At 36.7% G+C, this 12654-nt stretch overlaps 1 non-coding gene across 1 annotated transcript; it reads right to left on the reverse strand.

Annotated features, from left to right (window-relative positions):
* Positions 1-12265: 12265 nt before the first annotated feature.
* Positions 12266-12372, reverse strand: LOC111774491 (U6 spliceosomal RNA). Its single transcript, XR_002809494.1, has one exon. It is a non-coding gene; the product is annotated as a U6 spliceosomal RNA (small nuclear RNA).
* Between the last annotated feature and the right edge of the window lie 282 nt (positions 12373-12654).

Here is a 12654-nt window from a genome sequence, read left to right on the forward strand (position 1 = left end):
CACTCTTGTAACGCTCCTATCACACTGTGATGTGTTGTAGCTGTCTGCTTGTTCATAGGAAGTCTCCCATCCCCCACACCTCAAAGTCCCACCTCCCTGTGCTCCTCACCGTTGTAGGGGATTTTGTCATATTCCTTGTTTTTTTTTCAGTTGAACATCATTATTGTTTGATTTCTGTGTAGACTACATCATGTTCACCACCTGAAGACTAATTACCATCTACCTCCGTACACATATGCCTTATTACTCCTCTTGCCCACTTCCCTCCCTTACCCTCTGATAACTACCAACCTAAGATCTGTGTCTCTGTGTTTATCGTTGTTGTTGTTTTTATCTTCTATTTATGAGTGAAATCACATGGTATTTGACTTTCTCTATCTGACTTATTTTGCTTAGCCTAATACCCTCAAGGTCCATCCATGTTGTTGCAAATGGAAAGATTTCACCTTTTCTTTTTCACAGCTGAGTAGTATTCCCTTATGTATATATACCACATCTTGTTTATCATTCATCAATTGATGGGCACTTAGGTTGTTTACAAGTTTTGGCTATTGTGAATAATGCTGCAATGAACATAGGGGTGTAAACAACTTCACATATTTGTGTTTTTGTGTTCTTTGGATAAATACCCAGAAGTGGAATAGCTGTATGATATGGTAGTTCCATTTTTAATTATTTGAGGAATCTCCATACTGTTTTCCATAGTGACTGCACCAGTTTACATGCCCACCAGCAGTGTATGAGAGATTCTCCTTACTCCACATCCTCTCCAACACTTGTTATTCCTTGTCTTGTTAATTATAGCCATTGTGACAGGTGTGATATGATGTCGCGTTGTAGTTTTGATTTGCATTTCCCTAATAATTAGTGATGTTGAACATCTTTTCATGTGCCTGTTGGCCATCTCTATATCTTCTCTGGAAAAATGTCTGTTCAGATCCTTTGCCCATTTTTTAATTGGGTTGCTTCTTTCTTGTTGAGTTTTGTGAGTTCTTTATATATTTTGGCAATTAACCCATTGCTGGATATGTGGTTTGCAAATATTTTCCCCCAATTGGTAGGTTGTATTTTCATTTTCTTGATGGTTTCCTTTGGCGTGCAGAAAGCTTTATAGTTTGATGTAGTCCCATTTGTTTACTTTTTCTTTTGTTTCCCTTGCCTGGCAAGATGTGGTATTCGAAAAGATGCTGCTAAGACCAATGTTGAAGCGTGCACTGCCTATACTTTCTTCTAGAAGTTTCATGGTTTCAGGTCTTACATTCAAGTCTTTAATCCAATTTGAGTTAAATTTTGTCTATGGTGTAAGATAATGGTCTACTTTCATTCTTTTGCATATGGCTGTCCAGTTTTCCCAACACCATTTGTTGAAGAGACTCTCCTTTCTCCATGGCATATTCTTGGCTCCCTTGTCAAACATTAGCTGTCCATAGATGTGTGGGTTTATCTCTGGGCTCTTGGTTTTGTTCCCTTGATCTGTGTTTCAGTTTTTCTGCCAATACCATGCTGTTGTGATTACTATACAGCTTTGTACTGTATTTTGAAATCAAGGAGTGTGACACTTCCTGCTTTACCTTTTTTCTCAGGATTGCTTTTGCTATTCGGGGTCTTTCGTTGTTCCATATAAATTTTAGGAATTCTTCTTCTATTTCTGTGAAAAATATTACTGGGACTTTGATAGGCATTGCATGATTTTGTAGATTGCTTTAGGTAATATGGACATTTGAACTATGTTAATTCTTCCAATCCATGAGGATGGAATATCTTTCCATTTCTTTATGTCTTCCTCAATTTCTTTTGACAGTGTTTTATAGTTTTTGGTGTGTAGGTCTTTCACCTCTTTGGTTAAATTTATTCCTAGATATTTTATTCTTTTTGTTTCAATTGTAAGTGGGATTGTATTCTTAATTTCTCGTTCTATTATTTTGTTGTTAGTGTATAGAAATGCAACTGATTTTTGAATGTTCACTTTGTATCCTGCAGCTGTAGTGTATTCATTTATTATTTCTAACAGTTTCTTGGTGGATTCCTTAGGATTTTCTGTATATAAAATCATGTCATCTGTGAATAGTGACAGTTTTACTTCTTCCTTTCACATTTGGATCCCTTTTATTTCTTTTTCTTGCTTGATTGCTCTGGCTAGGACTTCCAATTCTATGTTAAATAAGAGTGGTGAAAGTAGATATCCTTGTCTGTTTTCTCTTCTTAAAGGTATCGCTTTCCGTTTTTCAACATTGAGTATGTGGGTTTGTCATATATGGCCTTTATTATGTTGAAGTACTTTCCTTCTATACACATTTTGTTCAGAGTTTTATCATAAATGGAGACTGTACCTTGTCAAATGCTTTCTCTGCATCTGAGATGATCATTTGATTTTTATTCTTCATTTTGTTGATATGCTGTATCATGTTCACTGATTTGTGGATGTTGAACCATGCTTACATCTTTGGAATAAATCCCACTTGATCACGGTGTATGATTTTTTAAATGTATTGTTGCAATAAATTTGCTAGTATTTTGTTGAAGATTTTTGCCTCCATATTCATCAGTGATATTGGCCTGAAATTTTCTTTTTGGTGTGTTGTCATGGAGATATTAATATAACATTTCGATGGTTAGACAGATTTTAGTCTAAAATAAAATATTAGATCAACATGTTTGTGCAGAGTCTCAGGACCACAATAAAATGTTTATGGGGCCTAGACACTTTTGCCTTCTTCAGCCCCTTTCCCCATAAAAAATCTTAAAAATTATATTTAGCCACAGTGTTGATTTATAGACAAATATGATCCAAGCTGGATTCTTGACTATATATTCATTATTATTATGTTCATTTTTACTCTAGTTTTAAAAGAAATTAAAATTAAAATAATTTCTTGGGCCCCAAAAAGTTTTGTAATCTCTAAATACAGTGCCTACTGATTCTCATGGGTAAGGCAATTTGCACAACCCTGAGAGTGAGTACCTCCTTACATTTTGTGCTTTGGATCCCTCACTTCCTTCACCTGACCCTGTCCCTGTGTGTGTCAGGAGTGGATGGGGAGTGTTAAGATTTACAGGACAAATGACATAAGTATGTGCAGTCTTGGGCTTCCTGCCGAACATGTGAATTTTGATATGGCAGGAGAAAGTTAAAAGAAAAGGGAGTGGACTTATTTTATCTTTAAGCCAGCAAGGAGGATTGTGAGAAAATGCTTCAAAAAGCAGGGGCCCATCAAGAAGAGGCCTGAAAACCAAATATCCACTTGATCTCAGGGAAGTTCCTGAGTAGGCCCAAGTTTCCACATATTCTTCACCCTAATATCATCTTCGAGTCTAAGTTTTTTGTTTTGTTGAATGGAGTGGATAACGACCATTGCTGACTGTCCCTCTCTCGGATGAGGAACAGATAGAGAGCTTCAGGGCTACCAGTACCATGCCCAGGGGAGTTATGTCCCCAGGGATAGGACTTATCTGATCCACTTCTTAGATGTTCTGGTTCCTCAGCACAATTCTTATGTTTCTTTCTACATTGAACTGTCTCACAGCAGCAAATCTGTTATGTTAAAACTGTGTGTTCTGAGAGTCTGACACTGGCTTGTAGGCAGTCCCATGAGAGGGAGTCTCGAGGAAAAGGTAGGTCGTGGGGTGGCAAAGGCTGAGAGAGTTCTGTTAGTTAGAAGAGTTAATGAAGTGGGAACTTAAGCAAATCACGAGGGAAATATTCTATTTCTCTTATGAGGGTTGCTGGCGAGAGGGAATGGTAAAATGATCTCTTCCTTCAGAGCTCCTCACCAGGATCTTGTACTTTCCAGATTAGTTAAGCCTGCACATTTGCTCACGATTGCTCCATTTTATCTTGGGGCAAGTTCGTAATATCTGGTCAATAAATTGATTGTAGGGGTGAAAGTCCATATGGAGTGAAAGTCCTAGTCCATGTGACATGAGAACACCCACTGGGAAAATTTCCCATTCTGTTCCAGAAAAATTACCTTGAACCACACAGTTGAAAAATTGACAAGCAGTCTTAATAACACTGCACAGATATGTGGCTAATAAAGGTGTTCAGCTTCACAATGATCAGGGAGATGCAAATCTGTCACAATGAGATTTCATTTTATGCTTATGTGATTGACAAAATTAGAAAATACAAACATTTCAAGAGTTTAAGAGCATGTGTGTCAACAGGACCTTGTATATATTTTGCTGGTGGGAGTGTAAATTGGTACAACCTCTTTGGAAAAAGAGTTGGGCTTTCTCTTCTAAAGTTGAACATTTACGTGCACTAGAATTCTACGCCTAGGCATATGTTCAAGAGGAACTCTGGCATATGTGCACCAGGAGATATGGCTAAAGATGTCTGAGTAGTATTGCTCAGAAAAGCAAAAGCTGGGGAAACAAAACAAAGGTTTGGGGTGATAGATACATTCTAGCATGTTCACATAATGTAACATTATTACACAATAGTCCAAAAGTGAGCTGCAACTACATATGGGAAATATGGGTGAATCTTAGCACAATGTCCTAAGTGAAAAATATAAGTCCAAGATTATAGAGCACTTAAGACTCTTTGTAAAATGTTAAAACAACTAAAACTAAACAATATGTGTCTTAGAAATAAATGTGTGTGCTAAAACTATATTTTAAAAAAGTAAGGGAGAAAAACACAAGATCTGAGTAGTGGTTACCTCAGGTTTTACGAAGCAGGGAAAACCATAGAGAAGGACAGAAGGAAATGTGAGTCATTGCCAATGGTCTACTTCTCAGGTTGAGTGGTGAGTTAAAGGATGTGTATTATGTTAAAGCCATTACGCAACCAACAAACCTTGAGTTTCTGACGCAGTTCTTCTACCTTGCGGGCCTTTTGGCTCTATATTGTTTCATGCTTATTCCTTAATTCTCCTTTTTATGTTATCTAAATAATATTACTTTAAACAATGTAAATATAAAAAAGTTTTTAATAAAAAAACTGAGAGTCCTGGATAACTTCCATAGGTGTCTCTAACTCGATTGTTCAGTGATGAATATGGATCTCATACTAATTCAAGCTTCCCAGGGACTATGTCCAAGGAAGCATCTATGTTTGCACTCTGTGTGCATGTATGACGGATGTGAAGGGATACCCAGCAATATTTTTCTCTGTTTCTTCTGTTATAAAGCTCTGGGATTCTGTCATACAAAACTGTTCTGACTTTTCTCTATCTTCTCTTACTGCTCTCTCTCCATCTTTTGGGCCCTTTGCTACTCCTCATCTTCTTAAATTTTCTGAGCTCACTGCATTGAATCTTCTGGGTGATGTTCATTTCATGTTTGTATCTCCAGTCCTCCTTTTCTCCTTCTTTTACTTTTAACTCTGCAAATACTTATGGAACATTCTGGAACCTCTCTTATGTGTCAGGCACAATAGGCTGGTGCTATACCCATGAAGAAGATGGTCATAGTCTCTCAGTCCTCATGGAGTTCACAGACTAGTGGGGAGAAAGACCTTAAATCAACAACTGAAATAGAAAACCACAAGTACTATGAATGAGCACTACAAGGTCCTTTTTGTGAAAATCTTGGAGAAGGGCTTAACTCTGAAATGAGATTATAGGGAAGGTTTCCTGGAAAACGGAATGAGATTTGAAAGATATAAGGAAATCATCTAATGAAGGGAAGGAAGAGGGGGAAAAGACTCAACAGAGGTAACTGCATTTGTGAAGAAAATATGCCTCATTTGAGGAGCTGAATAAAATTCTACATCACTAGAGTATGTTGGTTGATGTGGAAAGTGAATAGAAACAAAGTTAAATGGTGCAAATTTACAATGAGTAGTAAATCAGCCCTGGAGATTGAATGCACAGTACAGTGAATATAGACAATAATATTGTACTATAATCAACAAACCTACTAAGAGAAGAACTTAATTATTCTAACCTCTAAAAAAATGATAACTATGTAATGTGACAGAAGTGCTAATTATCATTACAATGACAATCATATTACAATCTATGAATGCAATAAATTAACGTCGTACACCTTAAATTTACACAACGTTGTATGTCAAATATATTTCAGAAAAAAAGTTTCATTAATAACACTGAAAAGAAATGAAGTTGGAGTGTGAGATAGGGTAGATAGTGCATTGCCTTGAGCTGTGTTCCATAGAACTTGGACCTTATTCTGAGGATTATGGGAATCCTTTGGAGTGTTTTAAGCAGAACAGTGGCATGATTAGATTTATATTTAGTGGTGTAATGTTGAGTGCCTGCCCCGCCCAACTCTCTTCTTTTAATTTATCCCACAGTCTGGGGAATTAGTGAGCTGGGTGGCTATATTTCTGGCAGGTTGCTGCTACTCCAGAAGCAACCATTGGTAGAATCAAATGTGTGTATCTGACCTGGTAGAACTATTCCATACTGGGATGAGACATTTAGAGCCTCTCTGTTGAGCATTTAAACTGAGCCATAAAAGTGTAGTCAAATTAGGTGGTACATAAGAACAAGAAGTAGAGTTAAGTCCGTGTGAAAGCTGAAGTTATGCAAGAAAAGTAGCTAATGACCTTGCAGAATCAGTTCTTCTATATGGAGACGTAGTAGAGAAACAGAGATAAAAGACCTTGGGGTCCCACAAAAGAGGAGTGAGGGCTGGCAATATTTTCTAAAATTGTCATAAAATAAATTTTTATCTTTTACTTTTAAACTTATCTTTATCTCTAAATTGTCATAAAATTATTTTTTATCTTTTAATATTTTAGATTTAAATTAAATACCTTTAATAGTTGAGCGGGTTTGAGTGGATTATTCATCCTTTTTTTTCCCCAAGTAAATCCCCTTTCCTAAGAGATTTTAGAAAGAGCAGAAAGCAGAGAATATTTTCAGTGGAATGCATGAGTGGAAATAGAGGAACCATTTACATGGCTGTTGGCTTAATATAGGTGTGAAATGATGGTGCTTCAAACCATGGCATGACCAATGGAAATGGGGAGTGATGGATATATTAAAGAGATATTTAGGAGGCAGAATAATTGGGATTTGATAATTGCTTGGATATTGAGGATGGGATGAAAAATTGGAAGGAGTTCAGGACTACACCAGGTTTCTATCTTAAGTGACGGGATCCTATTCACTGAGAGACCCAGGATTTCTTTTGGATATCCACACCCATAGCTAATAAACAGCTACAGTTGGATGCCTCTCAGATAACTGAAATGCAACATGTCCAAAATGAAACTCATTAATCTTCTTGTCCAAGACTTTTTCTCCTTCTGTTTCTGATATCCTGTGTTATCTGTGTTCCTTTCCCCAGGCCTATGTCTTGTGACTTCTCACTTTCTCTTCTAAACACCAGCCATACTTAGCTACTTTTATGCTTGCCATACTCTCTCTTACCTCTGGAATTTTCACCTGTTCATTCTATATGATTCTCTATTTTAATTCTTCTTACTTTTTGTCATCATTTAGTTCTAACTTTAGATGGCACTTTCTCCAAAAAGATTTTCCTCATTCTCTCAAATGTAGGTTAGCTGGCCCTAACTTGTGTGCCAATAGATATCTGAATTTCTCCCCAATATGGCACTGATTATAATTACTGGATTATAATTACTTCTTTGTTAATATGTCTCTAATATGGAAGCCATGCTAGAACCTCATCGTGTCTCTGGAAAACTTAACTGACTGGTGGCATGAGCTAACCTTTCAATCTATGTTATTTCTGTTGCTCTTACCTGCACCTGGGGCCGGTGGTGGATGCTAGGTGAAGTCTCCTTTGGAGACAACTCAGCAGACTCCTGGCCTTGATGTATCTTCTTAATTGTTGTACGGATAGTACCTATCCCAGTTCAGGCACATAGAATACACTCAATAAGAGTTTGATGAGTAGGTGAATTAGTAATTCAATTAAAAAATAAATTATAGATGGGTGATAGGATTTTTAAAAGGGTCTTGCATTTTATTTTAAAACTGTAGGAAACATTGTAATAAAATACTTAACGTACTTTTAAGTGGGAAGCAGTAGGCACATGAGGAAACTCTCATGATAGAAGGCCCTGAGAAGTACATGACTCACCTAAGACCAGGAAGAAACTTGTGTGGGCTCCAGTCCTCACTGTTGTGCCCCGAAGTACCTTTAGTCCTAGGGAGGAGGTCTTCAGGACATATAGAAGAGCATGCACTGAGTGGAGAGGAGAGATTTTCTGTGTTCTTCTCTGGAGATTGAGCTCTTTGTCATGGATCTTCTAAGGGGTCTCCTCCAAGATCATCAGCAGCCTCAGGCAAGGAACTAGGCTGAAAAATTTCTTGGAAACTCTGACACCTCAGTACCTTTCCAAAGTTGGTGATTTTTGTCCTCTGAGATCTTCCTTCCTAGAGATCAGCAACATAACTTTTAGATAAAAAGAGTCCAGGCTTATTTTTGGAGTAGCCAGGAATGGGGGTGAGAGATAACTGAGGGTCTTGGGGAGGGAGGTCTGAAGAAAGTATGGTTGAAGGCTGGGGGAGTCATTCCGGGACTTCATCTTGTCTGTGGATAACTTAGCAGTGACGTGAAATAACCTTTCAAGCTATGTTCTTTCTGTCCCTCTTATCTGGAGCTAGGGAAGGTGGTGGAGGCTGGAAGAAATGATCTCGTTTGAAGACAACTAAGTAGGATTCTGTATGTTCCTGACTCACTCTGGATCTGCATATCTTCCCTGGAAGGAGGTCATATTTATCCTGGAGAAACATACCTTCACCAATCTCGTAAACTGGATGTGAGAGTAAAAGGTGTTATCACATTCATGTCAAAGCTCCAACAGCCACAGAGCCAATAGGAAGGATTTCTTTTTATTCTCCAGATGAGATACTTGAGGTTTCATGAAGAGAACTATTTCAAGCTCTTATGTCTTTTCTTTTCTCACAGAATCCTTTCAATCTAGTTACATTCTCAAGCCCAGAGCCTCCAAAATACTTCTACTCATAGTTCACTTCCCATTCTAAATACCGTGAGAAACTCTCCCCAACTATTTTCCCATTCATCCCCCAAGGCTGAGTTCTTGAGACATTTCTTCTGAGAGGATCTCTCTCTATCCTTCTCAGTTCTGGGATTATCACTCAGCACTATACTTCCATTTTCTATCTTGGAACACTCTTGGGACTTGCTTCTGCCACTTAGGCCACCCTATGCTAAGACTCTATTGAAGAATTTCAGGGTAGAACTGTCAGAGATATTAGAGCCATAACTGGCATAGATTCAGCTCATCTTTTCATACTCAATGTTTCTTCATCTTTTTTTTTTTTTTTTACTATGCGCAACATTGTACCAGGAGCCAGGACCAAACAAAATAGTCAGATTCCATGCCCCAGGAGCTTAAAATCTGGTGGTGAAATGAGATGCTGACATAGACCTCTGTAGAACATAACACATAGCAGTTATCTTAGGGGAATTCAAGCTGTAAGGAAGATCAGGGGTAGGGGAATGGAGTAGAGGGGTGAGGGAGATAGAGAGAGAGAGAGAGAGAAGGAAAAGGAGGAAGAGAAGAAGGAGGAGGAGGGGGAGAAGGAGAAGGAGAGGAAGAAGGAGAAGAAGCAGAAAGAGGAGGAGGAGGAAGAAGATGAGGAGGAGGAGGAAGCAGAGAAAGAGGAGGGGAAAAAGAGGAGAACGTTTAGGTGGTGTCCATGGAAAGCTTCACAAAAAGTAGTCTTGAAGATCTATACCGAACAGAGTTAATTGGTTAGTTGTTCCTTTCTCTTTGCATCTATGGCCCATGTAATTTCTCATTTATGTATTCATTCAGCACGTATTTTTTAGTATAAATTACATATCTTAAATTATTCTTAGTGCTGGAGATACAGCAATGGAGGGAAAAACTGCCCCAAATCCCTGCCTTAACAGAATACACGGACTATCTCTTACTATATTTTAAGAAAATTTAAAAATTATAAAATATTTTGTATAGTTTCAAAAGAACTATAATAAGTGTGCATGACATAAATTTAAGAAATTTAAAAATTTTCTATATTTTCTTTATGGATTTTTATAGAACTAAAACATTACAGATACTATTATAATCCTTTTGTATAAGTTCAGAGTTCCTTTCCTTTCATCTCTCCCTAATAACTACTGTTATGAAGTTTGTATATGTCTTTTCTGTCCAATTTTATATAATTTTATTACATATTTGTCTGTAATAAATATAGCAGTACTTTGTATGTTTCAAAATCTGCATACTACATCCATAGCTCTGCAGCTTGCATTTTGAACAGCATTACGTTATTGAGATTTATCTGTGTTCATACACACAGACCTAATTTGTTCATCTTTGCTGTATAAAAGTACAGTGTGTGAATTTCACTGTATGAATTTACCACAGCATATTTATCCAGTTTCCCACTGGGAGTTGATTAAGTGGTTTCTAATTCTCTTTTTGCTATTACAGCGATTTACAGTGATTGTACAATGATAGCACACATTTCTATTTGAAGATATTTGAGATTTTTCTAAAAGCCACATACATACATACATGGGAATAGAATTGCTTTTCTGTAAGACATCATTAAATTCATTGATATGAGTAGGGACATAAGTCAAATCTTTTCCGTATAGATATCACATTTTCCTCACCTAATTTATCTAACAGTCATGTTCCACTTCTGATTTGTAACACTCTCTCTATAATATAGGAAGTTGGTATACATGCAACGGTCTTTTTCTAGGCTCTTATTCTATGTCTATGTCTTTGCTATATTTGTCTATCTTCTGTCATTATTAGATTATTCTAAATAGTATGGATTTTTTAAAATTTATTTTTTATTTTTTTCCTTTTGCTCCCCAAAGCCCCCTGGTACATAATTGTGTATTTTTAGTTTTGGGTCCTTCCAGTTGTGGCATGTGGGACACCACCTCAGCATGGCCTGATGAGTGGTGCCATGTCCACGCCCAGGATTTGAACTGGCGCAACCCTGGTCCGCCAAAGCAGAGCGCGAAACTTAACCGCTCGGCCACGGGGCCGGCCCCTAAGTAGTATGGAGTTTTAAAAGACTGTTATCTGGTTGGGCAAGTTTCTCCTCCTATTTTTCTTGCTCTGGCACTATTGGCTATTTTGGGCTCTTTAGATAGATATCCATATTTATTTTAAGGTAAACTTTTAAAGTTTCATGGAAACCTTGGTAGATTTTTGGCTATAGTTATATTGAGTTTAAAAATTAATATGAGGAAAAATGGCCATCTCTCTGTTATTGAGACTTCTCTTCCATGAATATAGTTTGTCTCTCTATTATTTAAGTGTTTGCTTATGTGCTTCAATAAAGTTTCATAATTTTCTTTAAAGTTTTTGTACATCTTTGGTAGATCTACTCTTTGCTTCTTTATTGTTTTGTTAGCGTTAGTGGCATGGTTTTAAAATTACATTTTGTATGGTTTCTTGCAGGCATACTATTTTGTAAATTTATCTTACATCCAGATAGGAAAGAATAATTTAGGGGACATTTAGTAATTTATCTACATGCAAATTTACTCATACACAATGGGCACAATCATTAGACTATTATTAGTGAACACATGCAAAAAGAGATTTATTAAGGTCTGGGATCACTTGATTCTTGCTTTTCCTGTCATTGATAAGTACCTTTTAGCTAGCAAAGAGGCAAATCTAGACAGCCTGCCTTTGAGCACGTTGCCTGGAATCATCAGAATGATTTATGGATTTTATGAAAACCTCTATGAATTTAATTATGAAGTATTTATGACAGGCTGTCTGACAGTGTCAGTCTGTTACTATCAACTACTTAGGCCAGCTTTGTACTTTTTGCAGCAGGATTGTTTGATAATAAACTTGCTGAACATTTTTGTTAATTATAATAATTGGGTTGTAGATGTTACCGGATTCTCTAGGTAATCATACTACCTGCAAATAATATACATTTTGTTTCTTGTCTTCTAATCCTTAGTGCTGTAATTTTTATTTTGTCTTACTATGATCACTACAGCTGTAATTTAACGAGGAAAAGGATGGTGATATGGGGCATATTTTAATGTCCTTGATTCTAAAGAGAATATTTTAATATTTCACCATTAAATGTGATGTTTGCTGAATGTTTGTGAGATGTGCCTTATTAGATTAAACACTTTTCACTGTATTCTCAGTGTGTTATTTTATTATCAATCTGTATTGAATTTTTTTTCTCATTGAACAGTGATTTTATAGCTTGTGTACATAGAAGAATTTAAGCAACCAAGGCAGAAGCTGTGGATGACTTGTACTTCCAGGGGGGGAGGATTTGTTTGTTTTAGCATGTTGAGCCAACTGGTGAATACAGCTCTTGACCAGAATCAGAAAAATATGGAATGTTTCAAGAATTTGCATGTCATCCTTGCGTAGTGGCCGTGCTAATCTTCTCTGTATCATTGCAATTTTAGTATATGTGTTTCCGAAGCGAGCACTGTGTTGAATTTTATCAAATATTTTTCTGCGTATAACCTTATGTCTTGGCTTCTACTAGATGGATCAAAATTTTCTTATATCCCATTTTATCATTGCTAACTTGAAAGTACAAACTCTCTTTCTGTTCTTTTAATATTCATGCTTACATTTTCAAATGTAGCTATTTGTTTCACATTTGTTTCACTAAAGACTAAAATTAATATTTCCATTCTATTCTTTAATGATACGAAGACTTAGAAAATTTTAACTGATTTACCTCTCCCATTTTTTTATTTTATCTG

Source organism: Equus caballus, chromosome 7 (assembly GCF_041296265.1).
Source record: "Equus caballus isolate H_3958 breed thoroughbred chromosome 7, TB-T2T, whole genome shotgun sequence".
In the NCBI taxonomy this organism is placed as follows: domain Eukaryota; kingdom Metazoa; phylum Chordata; class Mammalia; order Perissodactyla; family Equidae; genus Equus; species Equus caballus.